The sequence below is a fragment of the Oryzias latipes genome, chromosome 11 (assembly GCF_002234675.1).
Source record: "Oryzias latipes chromosome 11, ASM223467v1".
Taxonomy (NCBI): domain Eukaryota; kingdom Metazoa; phylum Chordata; class Actinopteri; order Beloniformes; family Adrianichthyidae; genus Oryzias; species Oryzias latipes.
This window is the reverse complement of record NC_019869.2, coordinates 26,134,370-26,161,001: the sequence shown is the minus strand read 5'-3', so window position 1 is coordinate 26,161,001 and position 26,632 is coordinate 26,134,370. Positions and strand designations below refer to the sequence as shown.

General features: G+C 46.7%; 1 protein-coding gene across 1 annotated transcript in view; it reads right to left on the bottom strand.

Moving 5' to 3' along the window:
- The window catches only part of LOC101173205 (hippocalcin-like protein 1), a 43,281-nt gene extending 19,943 nt beyond the window's left edge, over nt 1-23,338 (bottom strand). Inside the window, exon 1 of the mRNA XM_004086566.4 lies at nt 23,045-23,338. The gene's annotated coding sequence lies outside the window, so the exon portion shown is untranslated. The remainder of the gene's footprint in view (nt 1-23,044) is intronic.
- Between the last annotated feature and the right edge of the window lie 3,294 nt (nt 23,339-26,632).

The window sequence follows — 26,632 nt, the reverse complement described above, 5'->3', positions numbered from 1 at the left end:
GAAGTTTACGATACATTTTAATGGATGCGTTGAGTTTTCAGGTTTCTTTTTGCTCTATTTGCTCACTACTGCCCCCAAGGGGAAGCTGCTGTAGGTGGGAACAGCATTTAACGGTGTTATATCAGCCTTGGCGGGACTTTCATAAACTAGGTTTGTCCAATCCCAGAGCTGGAGAACCCTTTCTGCTATTTACCTGGAACAGGTGTGTTTCAGAAATGACGGGCAGGTGGAGTGGATGGAGGAGCAGCAGGACCTGCAGGTGGAACTGTTGCAGTAGCCTCAGATTTGGCTGCATTTAAACCTCTAAGCATTCCATCATTACTACGAAAACGACCTATTCCACACATTTTTGGATGTAAAAACGTCGCCAGATCAGCTCAGAGTTTAGAGAGTTTACAGGAGCAGCATTTCTTTCTTTGTGGATATTCTTGGCTTGATACTTTAGATCAAATCAGTTGAATAAACTGTTTCTTTTCACAAGTTTGTCAAATAAACCTGGAAGCCGACCAGGTTTTGGAAATAGTTCCCTTTGTGGTTGTGATGAAGCAGCTCTGAGGCTGCATTAGGTCAGATATTAAGAGGCTTTAAAAATGTTCCTGATGCCTTTGAGTCTTTGTCTAAACGTAGAAGCATGAAGACAGAGCATGAACTGCTCATCTCGACAAGTTTGGGGGTCACACTTCTCTGGCAGAGAGGGGGGGTCTGTCACTGTTGAACTCTTTGCTTCAGTAGGGCTTTTTTATGGGAGGGGGGGCATTTAGCAGGCAGAAGCGGGCAGAAACTACAAGTATGTCACAGAAAAAAAAATTATTTTAGAAACGTAATTTTCTCCAAATTGTCTCATCAAACTAGCCCTGTCACTGCCCCGCCCCCACACTGCCCCGCCCCCACACTGCTGATCAATACAAGTCTAAGAACTGACCAAAGGGACGGTGAGGAAGATCAGACCAGAGGAGAGGAAGGATTGATGAGTGGGAAATAAAAAGACATTATTGGAGTTGTCAAAAATAAGAAGGAGGGCGGGTCCTCTGTGTCGAGCCCCCCCCTGCCGCTGCACACCTTTCATAAGCAGAAATCTGCCTTCTGTGAGGGAAAAACAGCTCTTATGGGGACCTCAGAATGCCAGGAAGCAGCATTAGGGCCGCATCCACACATTTCTGCCACTTGGAGGCCTTTTCTGAAAAACATGGCAACAAAAAACATGACAAATGTCAGATGAAATCTGAGCTTCTCCGCTCTTTGACTTTAATAGAAAAATACTACAAGCTGCCGTTAAGATCAACGTTGAACTTTACGGAGTTTTTAGTGTTTACCAAAACTGACGAGATCCCACCCAAAGACAGTCAGGCAGACTCTTCTTGGAAATGTACAAAAGCTGCTCATTTGGGGGCAGTGTAGCCTAACACCAGCTCTGGAACTGCATTCACACCCAACGATTCGTGACGTCGGGGCCGTCGAGTTCAATTATGTACTGACACAATCTGGTTTCCTGCGGCACGATTTCAGTGTTGAGTGTGGTGCGTTGGTCTGACAGCAGCTCGATTTGAGCATCTCGGCGAGGACAGAGTAAAAAAAAAAACGAACTTTGGCGAGGTTGGCGCATCAACCAGGGACTTAGCTTTGGCTAATACAACCTGCTGCAATTGGACCCAGCATTCTGTCTGTTCTTGTAACCGAATACTTTACCAAACATGGATCCAGCAGCAGGAGTTCCTAGCCTGACGAACCAATTCAATTCAATTCAATTCAATTCAATTCAATTCAATTCAATTCAATTCAATTCAATTTTATTTATATAGCCCAAATTCACAACAACAGTCGTGTCGATGGGCTTCTTATCGGTAATTGAAAAAGTTAAACATAAAATCAAAAGGATCATAAATACATAGAATTCAACAGGAAAATACTAAATTGAACTAACAAACTGACTAAACTAAACTGGCATCCCTGCCCTTAGACCCCCCCTTCAGGTTTGCTTCTTTGTTGCTGGAGCACGGTCGCCAGCTCCATCGTCTAACCTTTGTGACCAAAGCCATCATGTGACGCTGCAAATCAACCCACCTATTTGCAACACATCCGCTGCTACTCCTCCAATCGCTACGTCATCTTCAACAACCGCTGAAGGTGGCGCGTCTAGTCTACGTCCCGCTCACATACCGGGACGGAGAATGGGGCTTACAGATATGTTTGACGGGGTGTTCAACCATCCAGCAGACAGCAAAGACCAGGGAAACAGTTTTATGGAGTTAAAACCGCAGCCGCCTATTCGCTGTGATTACTGACTCAGGGGGCGTGCACAGACCGAAGACAGTTTATTAAATTAGCATGTAATCTGCAATCTGCAATCATGTTGGGGGAAAAAAGAATCAGAAACACAAAAAAGCAGGTCGTTTAAATCAAATGTGTTTTCTTATGCTTACTATCTTATGTTTACAGATCCTGATGTCACCACAGAGCTGCAGCAGGAACTGGCGTGCCACGACGATGGATTATCCTTGGATCAACTCATCGCCCTCACCATCAAACTCGATAACCTGCTGAAGACCCGGCAGTCGCGCAACCCAGCCTGAGCGAACGCCAAGTCTGTCTCACCATTTTCCCCATGGGTCTCTGGTTCCGACCAGGAGCCCATGCAACTTGGCTCCACCCAGCTTTCTCCATTGGAGAGAACGAGACGTTTCCGGGAGAACATCTGGCTCTACTGCCGCCAGCCAGGTCACGTCCACAATACCTGTCCCAATCGCCACCCATGATGCTCTGCAGAACCCAAGCTCACCTTTACTCTGCCAGTTACCCGACGCTTTAAAAACTGCGTAATGGAAACAAAGGCTATAATTGACTCTATGGGACGGTGGGGAAATTTCATTGACCTGGCTTTTTCTCATTCTTATGATGTCCTGCGACGCCTGGGTGGCTGTCACCGCCCTAGAAGGAACGCCGCTGGGGTCAGGCCAGATCTGTTTACCATCACGAGTTCCTCGCCTCTTCGCCATCGAGTCCTCTCATTGTCCCGTCATCCTCGGTCTGCCTTGGCTGGAGAAGCATGATCCAACCATAAACTGGTCAGAGCACAGATTCATATAGTTTAAGGAGTGCCTACAACCTCATCTGCATTCAAGCGGGGATGAATGGAAAACGGCCTTTTCCACCACAACAGGACATTATGAGTATATGGTCATGCCCTTTAGTCTCTGTGTTCTGCACGTTGTGCATGTCCGGCAAGGCTGATCAAACACAAACTGTATGACAAAGCCGAGAAATGCCAGTTCCACAGGACCTCTCTGTGTGGGGGGTGTGGCAATGGACTGGGGCAGTGCTTCTCACCTGCGTGCATGTGTGAGAAGCAACTGCAACTGCAACTGCAACTGCACATGCAACTGCAACTGCAGGGACAGGTTTCAGGCTGTTACAAACTCTGTGATAGAACAGATAATAGAAAACCAATAGTGGCACAGATTTTTTTTTTAAGCACTGTCACCACCGCGCCCCGAAAAATTTGCGCTCCGGGAAATTGCCCTGTGTAGTACCTGTGCCTAAAAGCGCAACTATTGCGCGCCCCCCCTGGCATCGCATCGCGCCCCGCCCTACTATTTGAGAAGCACTGGGCTAGGGCAAGGTAGAGGCGGTGCTGCAGTGGCAGCCGACAACAGCGAAGGAGCTGCAGCGGTTACTCGGGTTCGCCAACCATTAGCGGCGTTCCGTTCTTGGCTTCAACACAGTGGCGGCCCCTCTCACCTCTCTCCTGAAGTGCGCACCCAAGAGACTGCTCTGGACTCAAGCAGCGTTGAGGCATTCCAGGTGCTGTAACAGCGCTTTACTGAGGCGGACCCAGTCATGCAACTTATCTTGGGGGTGAATGCCTCTAACACAGGGGTCGAAGCCGTGCTATCACAACGCCATGGTCAGCCAGACAAGACGTTCCTGTGCCTACTTGTCCAGGAAACTAAACGCAACTATGACTGCGAGCAGGAACTGCTGGCCATGAAGGAGGCCTTCTCCGAGTGGAAGAATTGCCTCGAAGGGTCAGCAGAACCTTTCCTGGTTCTAACCAGGAAGCCCAGGCTCCAAGGACAGAAAGGTTGCACCAGGACCCGTCGTGCCCTTGACTCTGATCCAAGCTCCTGTTCAGGAACATAATGACAGAGTTGTCTGACCTCAATGCTACTGAGGCTCCACGACATCCTGCCTGGCTGATAGGGGGTATGTTCCGCCGTCCCTTTTGGAGATGGGTTCTCCACCTTGTGCACGACTTGCCAGCACCCAGACACCCAGGTATGGCCAGGACTCAAGCTTTAACTGCGAATTCTTTCTGGTGGCCCACCCACCAGCCCAGTACCTAAACAGATGTGCATCTTGCCAAATGGCTAAGTCCCCTCGACAACTTCCGGCTGGCCTCCTCCATCCACTGCCTGGACCACGGTGCCCCTTGTCACACATCATGGTGAACTTTATCACCGATCTACCCCTTTCTATAGGTAACACCACCATCCTCTCTGTCATAGATTGTCATGCCATCGACCACGTGTTCCACCACCATGTTCTTCCAGAGGACATCTTGTTGGACCGTGCTGCACGTGTGTGGCATGAAATGTGCCAGGGTCTGGGCAGAAATGTGAGTCTCACCTCTGGCTATAACCCTCAGTCCAGTGGCCAAGAGGAACACCTGAATCAGGAAATCCCGCGGTTCCTCCGCACCTACTGTAGCCGACATCAAAGAGACTGGACTCAGTTCCTGGTTTGGGCTGAACATGCCCAGAATTCACTAAAGAAGACGACCACGGGGCTCTCGCCCTTTCAGTGTGTGCTGGGGGTTCAACCCCGTTCTTTACCTGGTCAGGAGAGCCCACGGAGTTGTATCACCGCAGAGTGATACAACTCAAAAACATCAAAAAGATCTTGTAGTAGATGTTCATTAGTCCCGCTCATTGACTATAAATAAGCACTGGACTAAGGGGACTGAATGTTTTAATAGAAGCAGCTCCCTTCTGTTTCTAGCTTTTAGACTCCACGATGGCTCCAAATATTACTAACATTAAACAACTTAGTGCCGGGCTGCAACAAACAGACTCTTTCATTCATAATAAATTCTGTTATTTCCTTTAAATATAAAATTGGTGGCATAGCTTTGTAACTTTGTTTAGAACATTATAAGCCTCCAGCTGACTGCTTTACTACCTTTTGTGAAAGCCCAAAGCGCTGTACAGTTACAGTCCCATTCACCCATGCACACACACAAATACACACTCACACACTGATGGTCACTCTGCTGTCAAACACTGGCGCCAACCTATAACCACCAAGATCAATGTGGGGTTCAGTGTCTTGCCCAAAGACACTTTGACACTTTCAGGAACCGAGCCTGCAATCTTTCGACCACTCTACCTCTGCCTCCCAGCTGCCCCATACAGTCTTGGGATGAATTGGGATGTATATTGTATCATGTGTATCGTGATACAGTACAGACCAAAAGTTTGGACACACCTTCTCATTCAAATGAATGGGGAGGTGTGTCCAAACCTTTGGTCTGTACTGCATGTATCGCCGGACTCTTGCCAACACACAGCCCTAGTTTTGGGCCATACTGTACACAGAAAGATGCACCATCAGCAGAAATGCTCATTTTTTCAGTTTTCATTTTCAGATCTCTTCAAAACAAACATGAAATCTTTGCTAAGATGCAACAATCTAATGATGTCACCTGCAATGACTGCTTCATCTGAAAACCTGTGATGATTTGCGAGTGAACTCTCCATCTTCCCTCCTTGCTGGTGAACCAGCAGAATCCAGGCAGGTATCATGCATGCAATATTCATACAATATTGTTCAAGAAGCAAACCCTGCCGAAGCAGCAGCTCCCTATCAAATATTTACACAGGAAAACTCTTCTTCTCGGTGCAGTCGGCCCAGATTTATTAACCACTTCACATGTAGCAGCTCTGCACTCCACGTGCAGCAGAGCTTGCAAACACTGAATTATACCTGACGTTTTGATGGAACAATAACAACCGCCTGCATGAATTCAGATATGTATGAAATTTGTCCTGCTGGGCCACTGAGTTTAACTGACGCCCACTTTTGATAGGAAAGACAGGATTTGAAATGAGGCTGTTTAACCAGAGACCTGCCTGAGGGCGGGACGGTAGAGTAAGGTGGACCCTCACTGAAGCCCACATGACTTTCCTCTAGTTCCTATTGGTTCTTCCTGGATCATGTTTCTGCTGCATGCTGGGAGTCAGCCGCTGGTTGAGTCGTTGGTTGAAGGCTTCAAGAAAACCTCCGTCTCAGTCGCAGCAGGAAGGGGTGTTCTCGCTGCAACTGTGGCTCGCCATGTGCCTCCAGTGGGAGGGGCCAGGTCTGAAGAGCACAACGGTCGGTGCATCGATGGGAGCCTGAGTCATTCTCTCGCTGAATGAACCAGGTAAGAAGGAAGAGGAAATGTGTAGTAAATGTCTGTCTGAAACATAGAGGATGAAGGGAGGAGCAGAAAGAAAAGATGAAACAAAACAAGAGCAGTGCTGATGGATAATTAATGCCCCTTTTTCCTCCTCTTCCCCCCGCCTCGCTCTCTGCTCACGCTGGGCTCAGTATCTGCTCCGTGCAGCTCCGTGACCTTTGGCGAGTGTGTTATTCTAATTCATGGCCTGAGCAGGATTATACGTGAGAATCCATAAGCCCTGCTGCAAACCAAAGACACCGCTGTGCTGCTGCTGACGGCTCCAATCCTGACCCTGCTCTCGGACCTGTGGCTCCATGTGGGTCCAAAACACCCACCTGCCGCTTCTGAAGACATCTCAGCAGCTGGAGATGGCAAAACATCCACAACATGCATCTCAAAGTCAGACGGTGGTGCTGATGGAAAATATTCCTCTTCAATTTTTTTTCTAATCTGGACTCCACAGCAATCTCCTAACAGATTTACTGCAGACATTCAAAGTTTGAACCATATCAACATGTAACTATAAACACAAAACTAGATTCATAGCATACAGCGATGACCTCACAAGCTGCAGACGCATCGTTGTATTTCTGTTACAGATCAATAGAATGCTCAAAATAACAGCTAAACAGAACAAGAACATATCAGAGATTATTCTGAGCTGCCAAAGCTGACATGTCTGTCTGCACGGTGAACAGTAGGTCTTCCAAACACCCAAAAAGCTTCTGAAAGGGATCCAAACAGGCTGTGCAAATCGGATGCTAAGATGCAAACTATTGTTATTGCAAATGGAATAAGTGTGAGGATTTCATGGTGTCATGTGTGTTCTCTGTCTGCAAATGTTTCAGGAGGACAACGGTTTGACAGAACTGCTGTACAGCAACAACCTCTGCTGTGAGGTCACATGACAAGGGTCACCATAAAACTGCATGTTGGGAGTTTTTCTGATGATGGGAAGTCCTAAAGAGGAAATCAAAGAAGCCTCAAAGGGTTTAACTTCTGAAATGACGAAGAACACCTGCAAGGCTGAACCTTCCACATCCATCATTCTGGTTGTAGAATTATTTTTCGATGAGTCACAGCCGTTTCAGCATCATCTTTAGCTAAAGCAACAAACCAGTGAAGACACATGTGACATGTGCATCCCAACAGGCGATGGCACCATTCATCATGTGGTGTCAGTGTCCAGACTGGAACAGAAAAGCATGATATTGTGCAAATGTTGAAGGGCTGAAAAGTTTTGTTTAGCCCCTCTGTCATTGTCAAGTCATTGTCTGCACAAGTTGATGACACGGCACATTTTGAACAAACTGGTGGATTGATGCTTCATTGCTGTCCACCAATCTAAATCTGCTTAATAAAAGCAGTGATGACCATCCATCATTGATTCCATTGGCTCAGAGCTAACCCAGCTACTGCTGTGTGAAGGCAGGATTAACCTGGACAGGTCACACACACATATAAAATCCCCAATTAACCTATGAACTCTGTTTGTGGACTGTGGGAGGAAACCAGAGAAGACCAAGGCTTGCATGGGGAGAACACGCAAACTCAACACACAAATTCCATCACTTTTTTATCATGGTGTGTGTATTTGGCACTGTTTGTCTTGTCATTCATTCATTCATTCATTTTCTATACCGTTTTTCCCTTTCGGGGTCACGGGGCTGCCGGAGCCTATCCCGGCCACTGGTGGGCGAAGGCAGGGGGGACACCCTGAACAAGTCGCCAGTTTGTTGCAGGTAGAATGTCCACAATCACACACCCATTCACTCTCACACTGACACCTATGGACAATTTAGAGTTGCCAATTAACCTATGAAGCATGTTTTTGGACGGTGGGAGGAAGCCGGAGATCCCGGAGAAAACCCACGCATGCACGGGAGAACATGCAAACTCCACACAGAAAGGCCCCCCATTGATGTTGATTTTTCATGTCCCCCAGCCGGGACTTGAACCAGGGGCCTTCTTGCTGTGAGGCAAGAGCGCTAACCACTGCGCCACCGTGCAGCCGTTTGTCTTGTCATCTTGTTTTTAGATTTTATTGTATTTTGTGCACAGCACTTTGAGTGACATGTGGTGTTGTAAAAGTGCTATATAATTAAAGGTTGATTTGATTTGAAAGGAACCATCTGGGATTTTGCTCATAACCAAGAAAAATTAGTTTGATTACTTTGAAGATGTGAAAAAATTATTGATGCTAATTCGGGAAATATGCAGCCCCCCCCCCCCCCTCCCCCATCTTAAAAAAAAACGCCTCCTGAAAGTGGGACTGGTGTGTTGATTTCAGTCACACTGAAGGAAGACCGGAGGTCAAAGGGCGGCAGATCCGGCTCCGAGACGGTGGTCACGCGTCACAACAACCATTCTCTGTTTCTGCACCAAAGGGGAGACGGCAGCATCCTTACGGTGCAACTGCTGCCTGAAGAGGCCACGTGGGATGGAATAAACCCACAGACTCCGCCCAGCGGCGACCCCACAGCTGTTTGTCCTGCAGCCGAGGTGAAGGAGATTCCTGATACAGCTCCTATCTTTAGCTGCAATCGATCTGCTGACACACAACACCCGTCTTCCCGTTTCTCTCCTTAACCCTTTTCTTTTCCTCCCCCCTCAATCTATCTTCCGTCCCCGAGAAGGCCTTCCAAAGTCACTTTGTCCCTTTCCTAACAGCCCTTGATCTTCGCTAAAAGCTTCGGGTCTATCTTGCTGCTGCATGAGCTCCCATGGCATTACTGCTCTAGATCTTTCCGTCCTGCTCCTGCCAACACACACCTCCACCGAGCCCGACAGCAGCCCGCACAAACACACGTTCTCCCCCGTCCTACACCATCTAAATGAGCCGGATGCTTCCATTTGAGGTTTGCGAGAAACCCCCCACCAGAAAATGACAATAAATAAAAAAACAACAGAACTCAGAAACCAAATGGGAATTGCATTTTAATTTGTCAGGGGTCACAAAAAGTGGGGCATTCCTCTCAGAAGAAGGGTCTTTGGTCCAGAGGGGTGAATATTAGCCCCCGTCCCAGAGCAGAAACGGGCAGAAACCAGAGAACCCCACAGAGAAAGGAGGGGGCCGCCCGCACAAGTAAAAGTTGAAACGGTAATTATTCTCGCAGCATCCACTGCCCTTCCTGAAGGCAACCGCAGCCATATCCAGGTCAAGGTTTCTCCTCCAGCGGCGGCAGAAAGAAGGACAGGCGCGCCACCGTGCCGCTGCTGCACAGCCGTCAGAACCGGGTTTGGGAGGTGAGGATGGGATCCTGACAGCCAGGCGTGAGGCAGACCTCCAGAACCGGTCTGGATGACATGGTGCAGATGGAGAGGCAGGAGCATCAGCTTTTGCAGCTGCAGTCCTCAGAGTCAGTCCGCCCCCGCTCCTCTCTGTTCTCTGGCAGACATTCTGCATCCACTTTGACATTTGCCCATCATGGTGGGAAAAAAATGCTTCCAGTTGTCAATCTCACCACCCCCAGCTCCATGTCCCTGCTTGGCTGACATCCACCACGCTTCCTTTGACACGTGAGTGCAGCCCTGGCACCCCCCTTCATTTGCAGAGAACTGGGGGTCTCTTTTATCTAACAGCGTTCTCTGAGCCGAGCATGTCTTTCACTGAAATCCTGTTATCGTAACAGAATGCTAAGCTGTCCTGAGCACATCCAGAAAGCCCTTTGGTGTGTCACTCTCCTGATTGCGTAGATTTGGGCTCTGATGTGTAACCCTGTAGCAGGAGCCGGTGCCGCACAGCGAGGGCCTGCAAGCTGCTGCCAAAAAGTCATCACTTTAATATAAGGCAGAGGACATCACTCTGAAATTCTTACGTAAAGAGGATTTAGCCTCCTCTTCGTGTTCTAGCAGACTTAATCAAACCCTCAATCAGCATTGCTTATTTCATGCAACTGGCTTGACTCACAGATTTGACTCCATCTGTGCCCCCCCCTCCCCGGCTCAGCCCAGACGTCAGGCAGAGCGTGATATGCAGCGAGGTGGCCTTGAAGGACAGGCCACCCGTGAGGTGGGAGTGATGGAAACCCTCCAACCGCTTGCCTTCACGTTTTCTGTCGTCTGAAAATCCCTGCAGGCCTCTGTCAGGAGGCTGGGAGCTGGCTCAGCGAGACCGTACCCTTCACAAGCTCTCACGTTGCATTAACAGAGCCCTGCGAGCTGCATGGCACAGACATCCCACAATGCAGCGCTGTGATTCGAGCAGCGTTCTAGTGCAACGATCGCTCAGGGCTGGGGCAGCAAAGACTGCACGCTGAGATACCTCAGAGAAGTCCCTCACCGCTGCGTTTGTGCCAGCTTTTTCCCGCTCCTCATTTTCACCCAGCATCTGTGGAGAGTGTCACTTTTCTGACACCTCCATGCAGAGATCCTGTGAAGGGGGCATGAAAATCTGCTTAATTTAGCACATCAATGACAAGAGGAGAAATCTGCAGGAAAGTGTGATAAAAACACAAAAGCGTCTGATGTGAAGGATTTATGAGAACAAAGATGTCCCCACAGCGTCTCAGGCTGCATTTCAGCTAACTGGGTATTTATTTGGATGAACACATCCTCTCAGCATCACATCATTTATCGTGGAACTGCTCCTATGGCCATGAGACAACTGCTCTGGTTCTGGTGCCGCTGTTCTTTTTGAGCTTTTCAGCTAAATGACAACGCGGAGCGGCACAGCTGATGGTGAAGTGTAACATCCTGCTTCCAGAACACTTGATTTTCAACCAACAGATGCTGTCTGATGCTGATAAAAAATAAGGCACATCCATGTGGGGAGACAGCAGTCAGACCTCCAAGACCTCCTCTATGTCCAGGAGGACATCCAAGTGTTCCCTGGTCACCAGGAGAGAGGTACAATCTTTTGCAGCAAAAATTCAAAAAACAGCTTTAAACTCTTGTTTTTTGGATATAAACAGTCTGCAGATGAAGGATTTATTTAGAAGGAGTTTAACAGGTTTACTTTTGACGTGTTCAAATTATTAAAATGGTGTCCACAAATAATTACAGTGAGAGTATTTTCCATATGGGTTTTAAAGACAGAGGAGCATCTGTCACCTGAATGAGGATCTGCTGAGATGTCAGGGGGCTGACGCATCCAGGAGGAAGGCTCTGGTTTATCCAGTATCCGTGTGACAACATTATAAAAAACAAAAAAACAACCTCTGATGCTACAAAAAAACAATGAAGCGGAGTTGACATTTCCAACTAAAAAGACACTAAATAAATGTTAAACTGTGGCAAACTGCAGTTTTGGCAGTTGTCTTTACAACAGCAACGTGTTCAAGCATTCAGGTGTCTGAATATAAGAAAAAGAATCTTCTATTGGACAGCAACATGCTATGACTTCAGCGTCTGTTCTAATATTTCAAGACATTTCATCTTTGCCTTTTCCTGCATTCATGTTTTTGCTTCAGCATGTAGTTTGTTTTCTGTGGGATGAGGAAGTTCTAAGGCTGCAGGTTCAAATCCAGACTTAGTAAAAACATTTGACTCAAGTTAGGCGGAAATTCCATCTTCCTGTTGGAGGTTATGAAGTGCAGACACAACATGCAGTAGTAGGGCAGTCGACATCTGATTAGAAGGTCGCAGGTTCGATTCCCACCTTGTCTGCACATGTGGTGAAGTGTCCTAACACCCTTCCTTGCCTCTGGAAGGTTGGCCCAGCCTTTGGCAGCGGAGCCGCCATCAGTGTGTGAATGGGAGGTAGAAAAGTGCTTTACTAGTATACACCATTTTGATAAAAATCTCATTTTAAAAATATTTAACTACTTTAATGAAACATTTTTTGGGACTTTTCAGACTTAGCCTTCTGATTGGGTGAAGAGTGATCAGTTGTGCACAAGTTTAGATAGATTGCAGTTCATTAACTGAAAGGAAATGTTTGATTGGAGGAAGAAGTCACATGTTGGCTGAAGAACTAGTGGAGGCAGCTCAACCCAACAGTCAAAATACTCAATCAACTCCATTCAAACTCTGCAACTCCACTCTAAATATTAAGTTCTTTCTTTTCTAAATTTCTACCATTTTTAGGTTGTGAAAAGCAGCTGGCATCAAGACAAAGAGGTCAGACTGGAAACGTCTGTTGGTCTGGACTGAGTCTGCTTAAATTGTTCTGGATCGAGTCCTGAAACTTGCGTTTGGTCTGTATTCAGACTGCCGTCAACGGATATTTCTGTTTCAAACCAAAGCTTGTAAACAAAACCATGTGACTACAGATCTCTTCAGCCATTGGCCAGGAATTACAAGGGCGGAGCAAAGCAACAAGAAATAGTTCACTGATTCACACTTTATATTTCGATGACCAATTTTGAACGTCGTATTAACGTCGTATTAAAGGTGGATAAAGGTGGAAAGATTTCCTGTAATCCATGGACACCAGTGAAGATCACAAATCATTGAAGAAAAAAGGTTCAGAGCTCTGTCTAGTGGGTCTAGATGACCCAACTCCCAAAGTTAAAGTGCCTAGGATTTGATGGTCTAGTCATTACAGGTGATTTTAATGTTCATGTTAATAATGTCAAATGGTGTATACTTATGTAGCGCTTTCTACCATCTTACGAAGGCCCAAAGCGCTTTACAGTCACAGTCCCATTCACCCAGTCACACACACATTCATACACTGATGGTGGCTCCGCTGCCGAACACTGGCGCCAACCTCCCACCAGAGGCACTGTGGTGGCTGCCTACACTGCCACCCCATCAGGGCAGTAACATCCTGCACCACACCCTACATATCTGTTCACTTTATTTTTGCATATACCTTTGGATTTCTTTTTCAAACATAACACACACATTTGATAACATTTATTAGCATGCTTCAGTTTACTTTTTTATAATTTGATGGTTTGTTTGAGTTGCCAGTGCTAAGGGGAGCCATTGTTGCTGCTGCTGCCATCTGCTGCTGGAAAATCAAGTCAGGCCTGACACAAGAATGCATCCCAGTCAGCAGAGGCCTTATATTCAGCAGGCAGCTAATTGGACTGAACCATCGCCCAGTGGACAAGGAACTCTTTCTGTGTTTCTTTACTTTAGTTTCTATTTTGATGTTCTTTATTTTCATTCATTTGTGTATGTTAAGTTACTATAGGTTGGACTTTAGTTTAGTTTGTTTGTATTTTGTCTTAGTCATTTTAAGTTCCCCCTTGTGTGTCTAGTTGGTTTGATCAGCCACTATATATGTTCCCTTGTGTTTCCAATGAGGAAGGTCAGTTTAATTATGTTGGTTTGTCTGTTCAGTTGTCCTCTGTTACATTTAAAAACTTGAGTTAACTTTGTTGCTTTGACCTCTTTTAAGGGCCCATTTTTGCCCATCTACACCTTTGTAAAATAAATTAGAAAATTTTTGATAAAACTATTTTGCTGTCCTTGTCTTTTACTGCTCGGTCCACCACAGGCACGGTGGGGTTCAGTGTCTTGCCCAAGGACACTTCAACACATGGGCGTGCAAGGCGGGAATCGAACCTGCAATCTTACGATCATGGGTCGACCGCCCTACCGCTGCACCACGGCCACCCCAATGATGTCAATGATAATCATGGACTCTGACCTGAACTTTAACAGCCATATCAAGTCAGTAACATCAGCGGCATTTTACCATCTGAAAAACATTGCCAAAATCAAAAACAGTGTCAAAGCCAGACCTGGAGATACTTATTCATGCATTTGTCTCCAGTAGGTTAGACTACTGTAACGGCCTGCTCACCGGCCTCTCCAAACGAGCTGTAAAACAGCTTCAGTACATCCAGAATGCTGCTGCTCGAGTCGTGACCAGAACCAGGAAGTATGATCACATTAGTCCTGTGCTCAGGTCTCTGCACTGGCTCCCTGTACCTGAAAGAATAGACTTCAAAGCAGCTCTGCTTGTGTACAAGTCTCTCCATGGCCGAGCACCAAAGTACATCTCTGACATGTTAGTGCCATATGAACCATCTCGTACTCTGAGGACCTCAGGGGCCGGCCTCTGTTGATTCCCAGAGTCAGAACTAAACAAGGGGAATCAGCGTTTCAATATTCTGCAGCTAAAATCTGGAACAGCCTCCCTGAAGTCGTAAGACAGGCCTCTTCTGTGTTCATGTTCAAATCTAGACTTAAAACATTTCTGTTTAGCCGTGTATATGACTGAAAGGTCCTACCTGCACTTTTCTTTCCTTACCTTCCTTTATTTTTAAATCAGTTTTCAAATTTTTTTTTCTTTTCTTTTAAAGTAAATTTTATGTTGATTATTTCTATGATGTATTGTGATTTTAATGCATTTTTCTGTTTTGTGAAGCACCTTGAATTACTTTGTGTACGAATTGTGCTATACAAAAAAAATTGCCTTGCCTTGCCTAGGATAGCACAAGGGTTAAGAGAATTCTGTGAAGGAACTACAAGGTGGCTTTTAGGATGACGTCACTGCAGCGCAGCATGCGTAACGAGACACAGAAAAGCATGTAAAGGCCCGTACACACCGGGACGAATATTCGCCAGGCGTTATTCGCCAGCGTTTTTCGCCACGTTTTTTGTGTTCACACCCAGGAGATTTTCGCTGACGATGAGCCGAGTGAACATGCAATTTCATTCCCTGACATTAGATGGCGCTTAATGTAAACAGAAATACTCCTGTACACAAGGTGGCGCTGCGCAACTTTACGCTTCTTAAAGTCGCTTTTCGCTCAGAAAAAGAGAGCAAGTATTTATGCGCTTGTCAGAATCATACAAAGAAAACATGAATATTTCAAGCATCAGTAGCTCCAACTGGTGCTTGGTTCAGGGATATTTTAGAATGTCCGTCATTATTTCTTCGCGGCTGTGTACACGCTACTTGGCGTCTAACTTCTTCGCTGGTATGTGTGCTCAGCAAGGCAGTTTTGTGTTTGAGCGCCCCCAAGTTGTGTTTTACTGTAACTTCAGAAGCTCCAGACACGTGAGCAAAAGCGCCATTCTCATTGGTCGAATAGATTTCGACGCACGACAATCTCTGCTTTACATCAGTCTGTGGCTAGTCTGTTCCTTCATTCCTGCTCTGTTTAGCAGCAGTTCCTGGTCCTGGACCAACGTCCACTGGCTGTATTCAGACTGAAGTTTTGTTCCGGATTATCAGGGGAAACAAACAAACACAAAATGTGTCCAGTCTGAACACATCCTTAAAGGACTAAATTAAAGCAGGTTTACTTTAAGGGCAAAGGAATTAATTGATTTGATTAAATAAATACAGCCTTCCTGAGTAACAACCAACAGTCATGTTTACTATGTTATTCTGAGATATGCTCTCCTAATAAAGCTGCTGTTTGTTTTCCACACATTCGATTCTCTATCAAGCCCTCCTTATGTTGTAGCTGGAGCATCAGAATCAGAACCAGAACTCTAAACCACAGCAGTGAGGGTGCTTTCATCGGATGTTGCTGTGGGTTCTTTTGTTTACTCACATTTGGAAATGGGCTGAATGGTTTTCACTCTTGGTTCCAGTGGAAAGATCCTCTGCATTCATTCTGTAGCTGAACCACACCAGGGTTCACTTTCAGACAAACCAGGGTTTACACATCTGTTTGGGCTTTCACATTCATGAACGATCATCTAAGGAAAAGAACTGTAGACCAGACCAAGCAGCGCAGTGTGAAAGTAGGTTTTAGGCTCCTGAAAATGTTTTTTTTTTTTTTATTTAAAGAGAAAAAACGAATAAAGCTCAAACATAAAGAAACAGAGCTTTGTTTAAAGGTCACAAAGCTAAGTTTGTCGGAAGCAAATGCATTTTCCATGCACTGAAAAAGCAAATGCTACGTATTCTGTCCAGTCCAGCATGTTTCAAACAGACGTGGAATAACGTCCTGTAACACGTCAGGTGATGCTTCTCAACAACAGCAGAGCTGGAAACTCATTTCCCTGATAAATCTCCAATGCATTCAATGTCTGTGAGGCGATGTCTTTGGCCCCACCCCATCAATCAATGTGATCACCTCCACAAAGGCCCTTTTTCCATTCAAAGAGACTGTGTCATCATCCACAACAGCTCCTGTGGTGTGCAGGGTTACAAATCAGGTACGGAAAAAGCCTATATCCCTAACACGAGCCAGGAACTCAAGCGTTGCTGCACTTCATATTAAAAGGGTTTCACACTGTGACCTGAGAAGCTGTAGTAATTGAAGCAGCGCTGCAGTAAAAAGGCTGCTCTTTTGCTCATAACGCTGTAAGGAAAGAGGTTGCTACGTGACTGCAACAGCATCCGGGAAACGAGTCTGCAGTCATTTACGGCTGCTTGTAAATGCATCCAAGACAGCCGGCGCCACATCGATTTAGCTATTTCTGATTGGCTCTCTGTTATTGCTCTGAGAGCCCAGCGTGAAGCTGAGGCATGCATTGGGAGGGAGGGGGGGGCTAATTGATGCTGTCACTGTTGAATTTTTTGTCCAGAACATTTTGTTTTGTTCCTGCATGAATAAAAACCTAAGGCGCTCCGCATACAGCGGCAGAGGTGGAGGCACATCTGGTGGTTATTCTTCCATAAAACTCCTGGGCCTCTGCTCAGGTGTGAAGGAAGCATCAACCCCCACCCCCACCCCCCCCCCACGAGGAGCTAAGAGTCAGGGGACAAAAAACAATTTTATTTTTTAGATGAATGTGTGGCTGCTGAGAGTAAAGGGACTAATTAGGGTTCTATTTCTTTCCCACGAAGCTCTTTGAAACTACGAGACCCAGAATGAATAAAAACTAGACGATGAAATGTGTTTTTCAGCGGGTGAGATGAGATGATCTGGTGAGAGATCCGAATCCGGAGGGATGGAGGAAAGAGGGAGGAAGAGGAGATGATGAGATAGGATCTCAGCAGAGGGATCACTGGAAGTGAGTGTGAACTTCACAGCGTCTTATCTGTAGAGAGGTGTTGGACACACATGAACACCCCTCACCACCACCATTAACAAAGCCACATGCCTGGCTCTGGGAGGAACTGACTGCCTTTTCAGCCTCCTAATAGCTGGAAGAGAAGGACAGAACAGGAGGTGACCGTTTCTTCCTCCAATATCTGCTAAAACATTGACTTTTTTTTCTTCTATTTCTGCTCTTTTTGCTTCTCTCTGTTTTGGGACAGGAAATAGATCTTTTTTTTTCACTTCCTTCACATGCAGGCGAACACATGCTCTGCAATAAATGTCTTCTGCCATTGTTTTTAGAGTTAGTAAAAGATGAAGAGGATTTGCTTCCTGAAGCCCCAAAAAATGAAACAGGAAAATGAAGGCATGCTGGTGTTGTTGTTCAAAAGCTAAAATAGTTTTCACGAAAAGACTTTTGTCACAACAACAAAATACTAACTCATCAAACTGAAATTTCTCAGAGCAGAAATGATCATTTGATCTGACGGAGACGTGATGTTTAACCTTCATGGCCTTTAGGGATGTCGAGGTCCACGCTGAGCTGTTGGGAGATTCAGGCCCGGGAATCGGTACCACCAAAGCCCGCCGTCACCCTTCCCTCAACACACTGCCGTTCCATAAACTGTGCGTCAGTGTGGCTCAAAGGGACTCTGCTGCAAACCGAGGCTGGAGATCAAACCCAAAGTACAGACTAACTGGGGAAGTACGGCTCGTATGGACCTTTATTCGGACTTTTCTTTTCTGCTTAGTTTCTGTAAATGCAGTAAGGGCGCATTTTCACCTTTAGGTTCTTTTAGGGAAGATTAAGATCACTGTGGAACCAGCTCAGTCCCACTATCTGCTTCATTTTCTAAGTGTTCCCAATGATCTTTTAATTATGATTGTACCGTTTTTAGCCAAAATCCAAAAACCTGTGTCGTTTCCTAGGACATAGTTTCTGCAGAGCGGCAGGAGTTCATCAGAAATGTGCCTCTAAATTATGGGCAGAAGTAATCCCTAAGTTTACACTCTCTCCCATTGGTTTACAGCCCCTCACAGGAGTTTTTTAGGCCCCTTCATTAGGATGAGCAATGAGAGAGCCAGCAGCTGGATGGTGAGACTCGGTGGGACTCGGTGGGACTCGGTCTTGCCACAGTGGTGCCTGGTCCGCTCTCCTCCGGCTGAGCAGCTGCTCTCACGGCCCTATCTCAATCGTCATCAAGCTCATGGTCTGACAAGGCGGAGAAGCCCCTCCCACAGGATCAGGGGGATTAAAGGGCTGGATGGGAAACAGAGCTGGTGTCAACAACCTGGTCCCACAACCTTCACATGAGAGCAGAGGAGGCCTTAACCAGTATGAAGACATCTCTTTAAGTAGCGGATTCTCTCAGCTTTCATCATAGACATCAATGTTTGCACATTCTGAGCACTTTGTCAAGCTGTGCTACAGATGAACCAGTTCAAATGTGTGCCGTGCAGACAGACGTCTGTTTTGGTGGGATCTTTGGAGGAACTTGCTGTTCTCCTCTGTGGGCTGATGTTCTGCATGTTCTCCACTCTGTCATTGTTTATTCATTCATCTTCTTAACCGTTTTATCCCTTTTGGGGTTGCTGGGGCCTATCCCGGCCACTTGTGGGCGAAGGGGGGGGGGGGGGGGGGGTCCTGGACAGGTCATCAGGCAGTGGCAGCTCTTTCATTGTTGAATGTGGATTTGACGCTTAGGTAGTAGTATCTATACAGAGATCCTCATCCTCTGCAGACCATAGAAAAACTCTGGTTTAATCAATCATCACTGCTGTAGACTTTGTTTTGTTTCTCTTCTATCTTTTAAGGCGCTGCTGCGTTTGTCAGGGAGTGCGTGTCCCGTGCTCTTCAGCTACTCCAGTCAGGATTTACATGTCAAAATGCTCAAGTGCTAACGTGCCAGAGGAGCTGCGGCATGGGGGCATCAGCACTTCTTTACTGGAGAAACGAGGTGAAATCTCACCAGCAGGAGGTTTCTGGGATGGTTTTCCAGGCCGTGTGAGCAGAGTGTTTTACTCATTGAGGCAAACACCGAAAGGACAGAGTTTGAGGCTCCGCAAAAGTGACGAGGCTGAGCTGCACCACGGTCCACCCACAGGTTCCACCAGGAGAGTTTCAGAGGCTCCACCCCCTCTCATGGTGCTACACTTCCCATCTGGTAAGATCACTCTGATCGACTGGAGACTTAGACTAGCAGTTGGACCCCAGAGCAACAGCTCAGTGTGGACAGGAGTTTCAGAGTCATACATATTTCATGTCCCTGAAAACCTATGGAGCAGCAACTAAATCCGAACGAAATCCCAAGATGGTTCCAAAAGTCAGACTATGGATTTTCCATCAAGGTTCATTGTCTTTTGTTAAAAAATCCTTTCCCTCTCTCATGATTGTGGTCTGACACTGAAACGGATCTGTTGGTGACCTAATCCCTCAGCTTTTAGTTAAAGACCGACTCCAATGAAAATGCCAGTTTTGGTGTTTTTAACCTGTTTTTGCTGCTTTTTCCCCGTGATGGAGGACAGAGATAATTAATGTTAAAACTGCATTTCTGAGAATGCCGTTTGAAAGAGCTTGTAGTTGTTCCATACAAACTTCAATAGGCGCACCACGGTCTCCCTGCTCTGCTCCATTCTGATGCATCCAAATAAATCCATGAACGTCTTTGTTTTTCCTCGTCTGAGCTGAAATCTGGATCTAAACTGTACGGCTATTAACCATTTTTGTTGCACTAATACTGTTAGCTTGGGGGTGAAAGGGGCTGTAAGCTAGTGGAAGAGGGTGTAAACAGAGGGATGATGGGAAGTGGGGGTGGGATGGGGATCATGGCTTTCTGGTGCAGTCTCTTTTTCCAGGTCCGTTTAAATAATCTCTGGGTCTCTGGTGGTTTCAAAGGTTTTGTTGTTGGGAGATGAGGGTAAAACCCTGAAAGCGAACGGCCTCCGAGCTTCACATCACGTTGTTCAAGCAACTTTAAGAACTGTGACATTAATGGAAAAAGGCTCCAACAACAAACATCATTATGACTTTTCTGTGTATGAAACAGGAAATTAACCACTTAGAGTTTCAGCTTCCCTCCATTACTGTGGCGTTCGATCAGACCGCAGACCCACTTTAACATAAAAGTCAGTTTCTTTGTTTTTTTATACAAACGACTGTTTTTTCTTGTCCGGATCTTTCATCCACTGCAGGTCTTGGCTACTACTTTTTCCATGGGGAGGGTCACCCGACAGTTTAGTACCGCTCAGAAGATTGACTTGTCCCAGAAACGAAACGCTTTAAGATACTGAGCCTTTGTTCCTGTGACCAGACACAAACCATAATTCAAAGTGACTTTGTGCTGAGACACTTGTGTACTCTGTGCACACAGGGGGTCAGGGGCATCCTGTCAAGGTTTCCTGGAGGTGTCACATTAAACCAAGGTCACTTATATGTAAAAATCTGCTTTGGTCAGATAAATGTGAGAGTCTGAAGTAAGGCGCACAGAAGGAAACGCTCTTTCTGCTCAGCAAAGATGCATGAAGAAGAAACGAGGACGGTAAGAGACGGTAATGAATCCACTTTCCTCACTGCAGCCACACAGACTTTAATGATGGCATCTATCATCTTCCAGATCCTTAATACCTGAAGGTGAAACCAAGGCTTTGTCTAAAGCGCCACGAGGGGTTTTGTTGAAATGAAAGCAGAGCAGTTAAGCCTTTAACCGCTTAAGAAAACAGAAATACTAAATGGAAAAGATCAGACAGACTAAATCCACACGTCGTATGCTAAATGAAGTCCTCACAAAGATATCTTTTCCTCCAAATGTAAATGTTTATCCGTCAGTCTTTGGTAAAGAACTCAATGGATTCCAAACCCTGTAAATGTTATTTAGAGCTACAATTTTCTGTGACAACACAAACCTAACAAACTTATATCTTCCCCTGAAGATAACATCGTTCGGCACTTTCTATAGAAAAGAGCAAAAAGGATGCTGTGACGAGACATTTACACTGTCTGCTCAGAGAGATGAAGACTGTTTGCTTTCACACTGCACTCTTAGGAGAGAACAAGCTGTCTGAGAACCTCCTGCACTTCCAACACCTGCTCCTTTGAAGGCGCTAAACCCTGAAGCTTTGGGGGTCCTCCAGACATCGCTTCCCCTCCTCGCCTCCTCAAAACTGCATGGCAAATTAAAAAGACTCCCTCTGTTCTCTGGTTTAGTGTTGATCTTGTGAGCGTCCCTGTGTTGGATTGCATCAATACAAACGTCCATTCAAAAAATAAACCAAACAGCCTCAACTGAGACAAGCCTAAAGACTGTAGAGGGCCCTAAAGGGCCCCTCAGCCCCCCAAGCTCAGTTGGACCCTGCAGGGACGCTGATCAAAGCCACATCTGTGCTTTCACACTGCACTCTTGAGTGTGGATCAAACTGCCTGCCTGCTTTGGGTAGAGGGGCTTTCAGGTAAAAGGGGGTTCTCCTGTTTAGTCAGAGTTCAAACCTGTCAAAGTATTTGTGGGCTTCCTTCTATGCACCCCCACCAGGAAATGTTGGGCTCACATCCATAAATGCGTGTGTGTGTGTGTGTGTGTGTGTGTGTCCATATGTGCACACTCGCATGTGTCTCTGTGTGTGTGTGTGTGTGTGTCTCCTTGTGTATGTGTGTGTGTGTGTTCCGTTGAAGCAGCATTTAGCCTGCTAGCACCAGTGTAGTTCTTACATAAGAGGATAAGTGTTGGCTTGAGCAGAACTCCTGGCATCACTTGGACTCTGAAGCTCACAGGGATGCACGCACACACACACACACGGACACAACCACACACGGACACACATAAGCACACACACGGACACACGCACACACACACACGTCACGCACACACACACGGACACACACCAGCACACACACGGACACACACACACACGTTACGCATGTACACGACACACACATACGCACACACACAAATACACGGACAGACACAAATACACACACACGTCAGGCACACACACGGACTCCACACACGGATACACACACGGATACACACACGTCATGCACACACGGTCACACGTGCACACACACACATGGACACACACACACACACATGGACACGCACACACAGCTCAACCTGAGCAGAACATGGTCCCTGTAAACATTAAACTATTTGGGCCACATCTCCTCCTCCTCCTCCTCATGAGCATCTCCCCCCATCTTCATCACCCCCCAACCAAACAGCAAACTGGACAAAGACCTGATGACTTAGTTTCTCCAGAGTGGAATGGCACTGGAAGCAACAGCTGCTGCATGTAGGGCAGAAGGTGCTGCAGCAAACCTTGTGGGGCTGTTTCCTCAGAGGCAGGATGATGATTGAAGGTGGGCTGTGCTCCAGTGGGCCACAGGGTCCGTGCCTCTTATTTGCCCTGCCTGTTTCCTAACAATGCAGCAAATCAATGAGATAAAGTCAGAGGCTGAGGGATGCGCGCGCGCCTGATGGGATCCTTTTGAGCAGAAACGACAAAGCCAGAACAGAAGCTGTTCTCTGTTCACAAACTAGTTTCCTCCATGAAGGTCGGAACAGCAGATGCTTCCCGGTAACGGAGCAGAGGCGCGCGGAGGTCCTGCCGTCAGCCCATTCATAAAAACGGCAGGCCTGCTCCTCACGGCGCACACAGCTCAGCTGCACACACGGACAAACGTGCTGGTGGCTGCAGTTAGTTATTTTCTCCACGCACGCCTCCCGCGCATTGTGTCCCCGGTCCCGTTAACGGAGGAGGATCCGGTTTTTCTTACCCGTTGTGGCGGCGGCAGGAGCGGGTCTGCTGCGGCCGGCTCAGAGCGCAGAGATGCTCGGCTCGCTGCGGATCTCAGACCCCGCAGGACGGATCGGGATGGCGGTGCGGTTCCGAGAGTCAGAGCATGCTCGCGCGCAGGCGGCGGGGATGGAGCTGCTCTCCTCCGGAGGCAGGGACGGAGCGCGGCGGAGTGGCGGAGCGGTGGAGCCGGTGGAGTGGATTTAAATGGGGGGATGGTGTGGCCGGGATTACGTGGTGGGGGTTTAATTAGATAGCGCGCGCCCATTGGCACGGACGCCGCGCGCCTCCTCCTCCTCTCTCCTGTCTGTCAGCACGCTCCGCTCTGAGTGTCACTACAAACAAGCACGCGGGGAACCGGATTTCCTACATCACATTCAGAGGAGTTTGATCTGAATCCAGCATGCAGTCAGGCTGTTCCTCTGTCTCTATATGATGAGAAAGCACAAAGAGACTCTATGTAAAACCATTTTCTCATTACGTCAGCTGCAGGTGTTCACGCGCATTTCTCCTAAATGCGAGCTTTACTTTAAATAAACTGGATTCATGCTAAACCAGGGTGATCAGAATCCGTGTTTTTCTTTCTCCTAAACTAAATGCAGATTTTTCAGCACAAAGCTGATCCACAGGAAACGCTTTGGGCACACAGAGGCATGCTGGGAGGAAAACCACAGACCCATCACCAGAGCACTTCTAACCTACTAGACTGTAGAGAAGTCAGAGAATGCCATCTCTGGTTTCCATGGTTACAGGGTCAGTTCCAGGGTATTTTGCTGGTTCACCAAACAATTGTCAACGTTGTAAACTTTCCTGGTACGAAAAGCGAGGGACACTAAACGTTTAGTCTCTCAGGGGAAGTTGGCCAGAATGAGAGGAAACCTGATGAGTCGCAGCAGCTGAAGGCTGCAGGACACGTCAGCAGGCAGACGGCAGAGATGGAGCTGCTCTCCTCCATGGCACTTTCACACTGCACTGTTTGGTCCAGACCACGGCTGTTTTCAACAAAGTCCTCTTCAGTTGGCTCACCTCAACTCTAATGACAACAGTGTTAGTGTGATGGTGGGATCCAGCAGCAGTGAGGATGCAGACAGACTGTTCAGCAAACACAGAAACAGCTACAGCTCACACCTGGAGAATCGTGAAAAGGTTGGAAGATCTTTATTATAATGATTATTTAGACCCGTGGGAGAAGCCAGCATTCTTCCTCATGCTTTTTTACTCCCTGATCGGTTCTCCTTTTGAGCAACAGCTTCTTATGAAAGAAAAAAGCTGGCATTTCAGTCAGACAACTACTGCAGTATAGAAAGCATCATTTTCCATATTTCTTTTAGTTCAGTTCAGATCCATAAAACAAAGATCTCCATAGAAAGCTTTGGGTATTAAACTACCCCTAACGGCGCTCACAGGTGGAAGCCGGGGAGGAGGGTGGGGTGATGAACGCAGAGCTCGCGGTAATGGATGAAGAGAATTGGACTGCACACCTGGACTTAAGTAGGACGCTGAACAGGTGAGTTGATTAGACTGAACCGCCCAGAGGGAGGAGTAACCAGGTAAACGCACTGCTGAGCTGCCTGCCTGAAATACCCTCAGGGTCGTTCATTTCTTGATCTTACTGATGTCTTTTAATAAGAAGAATGATTGGGCTGATTTTGATTAATGACACGTACAGATGGACAGCAGGTGACATTATCATGTCACTTCGTTTTCTTAATGGACTTTTGTCCCCAAACCAATTTTTTATCCAAAAATGGGCAAACAGGAAGAGCAAACGCATTTGCAGATCCTGAAGTCGCTCAGCAGGTCGGGCATCATTTAGGGGGAAACTGCAAAGCCCCAGCAGAAGGCAAGTGTCTCAGAAAGGAGGAAGTAATATTTCTTCAGGCAAAATGAGCTTTCAGGAGAGAGAAGAAGACAAGGAAATGTGTCAGAAGCTCAGCTCAGTTTCCTGTTTGCTGTGACCTTAGCTGAAGAGACCCGCACCCAGATCGCTCTCCAATTTCTGTCCAAATTTAACTATCATCAACTCTAATGCCCTTTTTCAACCCTGATTAAAGCTAAAAAGTTCATTTCTCTTCATAAAAATACACATTTAAAGCTTGTTTTCTATTAAAGTACCAACATTTCTGGTAATATAGCAGAAGCTCTGCCTCATTTAGCATTTACAAAGCTATAAATATCCAGATGAGCTCAGATTCCACAGAGGTGTGACGCTGCAGCAAACACTCAAGTCTGCTCAGCTTTGCACTCTTCATATGTTACGGGGAATGTTTTTGAACTCACCGTCTGTTCATTTTTTGACAGTTGTTTTTACAGCAGAGGCTGTGGTGCAGACCTGCAGTAAAACGTCACTCGGCTTTCTTTGGTGTTGGTCGCAGGTAGGAAGGGGTTAAAAAAATAAAAAAAATCACACCCTCACCAACGTGGAACAGCAACGTTTGATTAGAGCAGAAACAGCTGTGGTTTGAGTAATATCATGCAGCGTAGCATGCAGCTTCATGTGGACCTAAAACAGCCCTCCAATGGTCCAGTCACAACATTTCAGCCAGTTTGTATTCTTTTGTCTATTACTGTTGCTACAAACACCTTTCTGGTCAGTTGACCAGATTTTGGTGAAGCCATACTCGTAGAATTTATGGCCCTTTTATCTGAAACATTGAGCATTAAGTCCAAATTACACCACCTCCATCTCCGTGCATTAAAGTTTAAATGGCCTTTTAATTGTAGACAGAAGATTAGAGTTTAACTTATTCTCCCATGATCTCTGTCCAAACAAGCTTCAGTTTTTCAACCCTTGGGAACTGGACTGTCTGAGATGTGGTTCTTCATGCTGAGTAATTCCTGAGCAAGGATGACAGCTGGCAGCTGCAGGTGAGAAGCTGAGTGAGACTGGTATACAGGTTGGAGGTCGTGGCATGGCTGGAGGATAGGCATGAGCAGGATTGTGGCGCAGCGTGGATGTCCAAATGGTTCAAGGAGCGTTCCCAGGTTTCCACTCGTGGATGGTTTGTTTTCCTGGAAGCAAGGCATTAGCAGAGATTAAATTGGAATCAAGGTTCAAGAGCAAACCATGGATGACCAGACTAGGCACCATGGAGGAGCAACGAACTGGCGATGAATGCTGGATCTGGATCTCCTTATGAAGGCTGCAGGTAGATGAGTTGAGTGGAAACAGCTGGGAGTCCTCAGGAGCAGAGCAGTGAGGGGAGGGGGAGGAGCGCTGCCAGAGGCACCATGACATGTTCCACCTGTTGATGATGCTCCCTTCATTTGAGCAGCATTTGTCCACCCGAGATCCTGGTTGATGAGTTTTTACGCCGCTGCTTTGTTAAAACTCACCTGAATTATCCAAACAACCAAACTTATTGTGGCATAGGTCTTCTCACATGCATTATTAATGTTCATCTGATCAGCCGCATGTGGCTGATCCTCCTCTTTGAAGGAGGTTCTGCTGTGACAGTGGGTTGTCTTTCATGTGGACGCAGAACATGCTAACTCTGAATTCATTCATATGAAGGAGGTGCTAACATGCTGTTTTTAGGCCAATCGTCATCACACAAACCAGCATGAA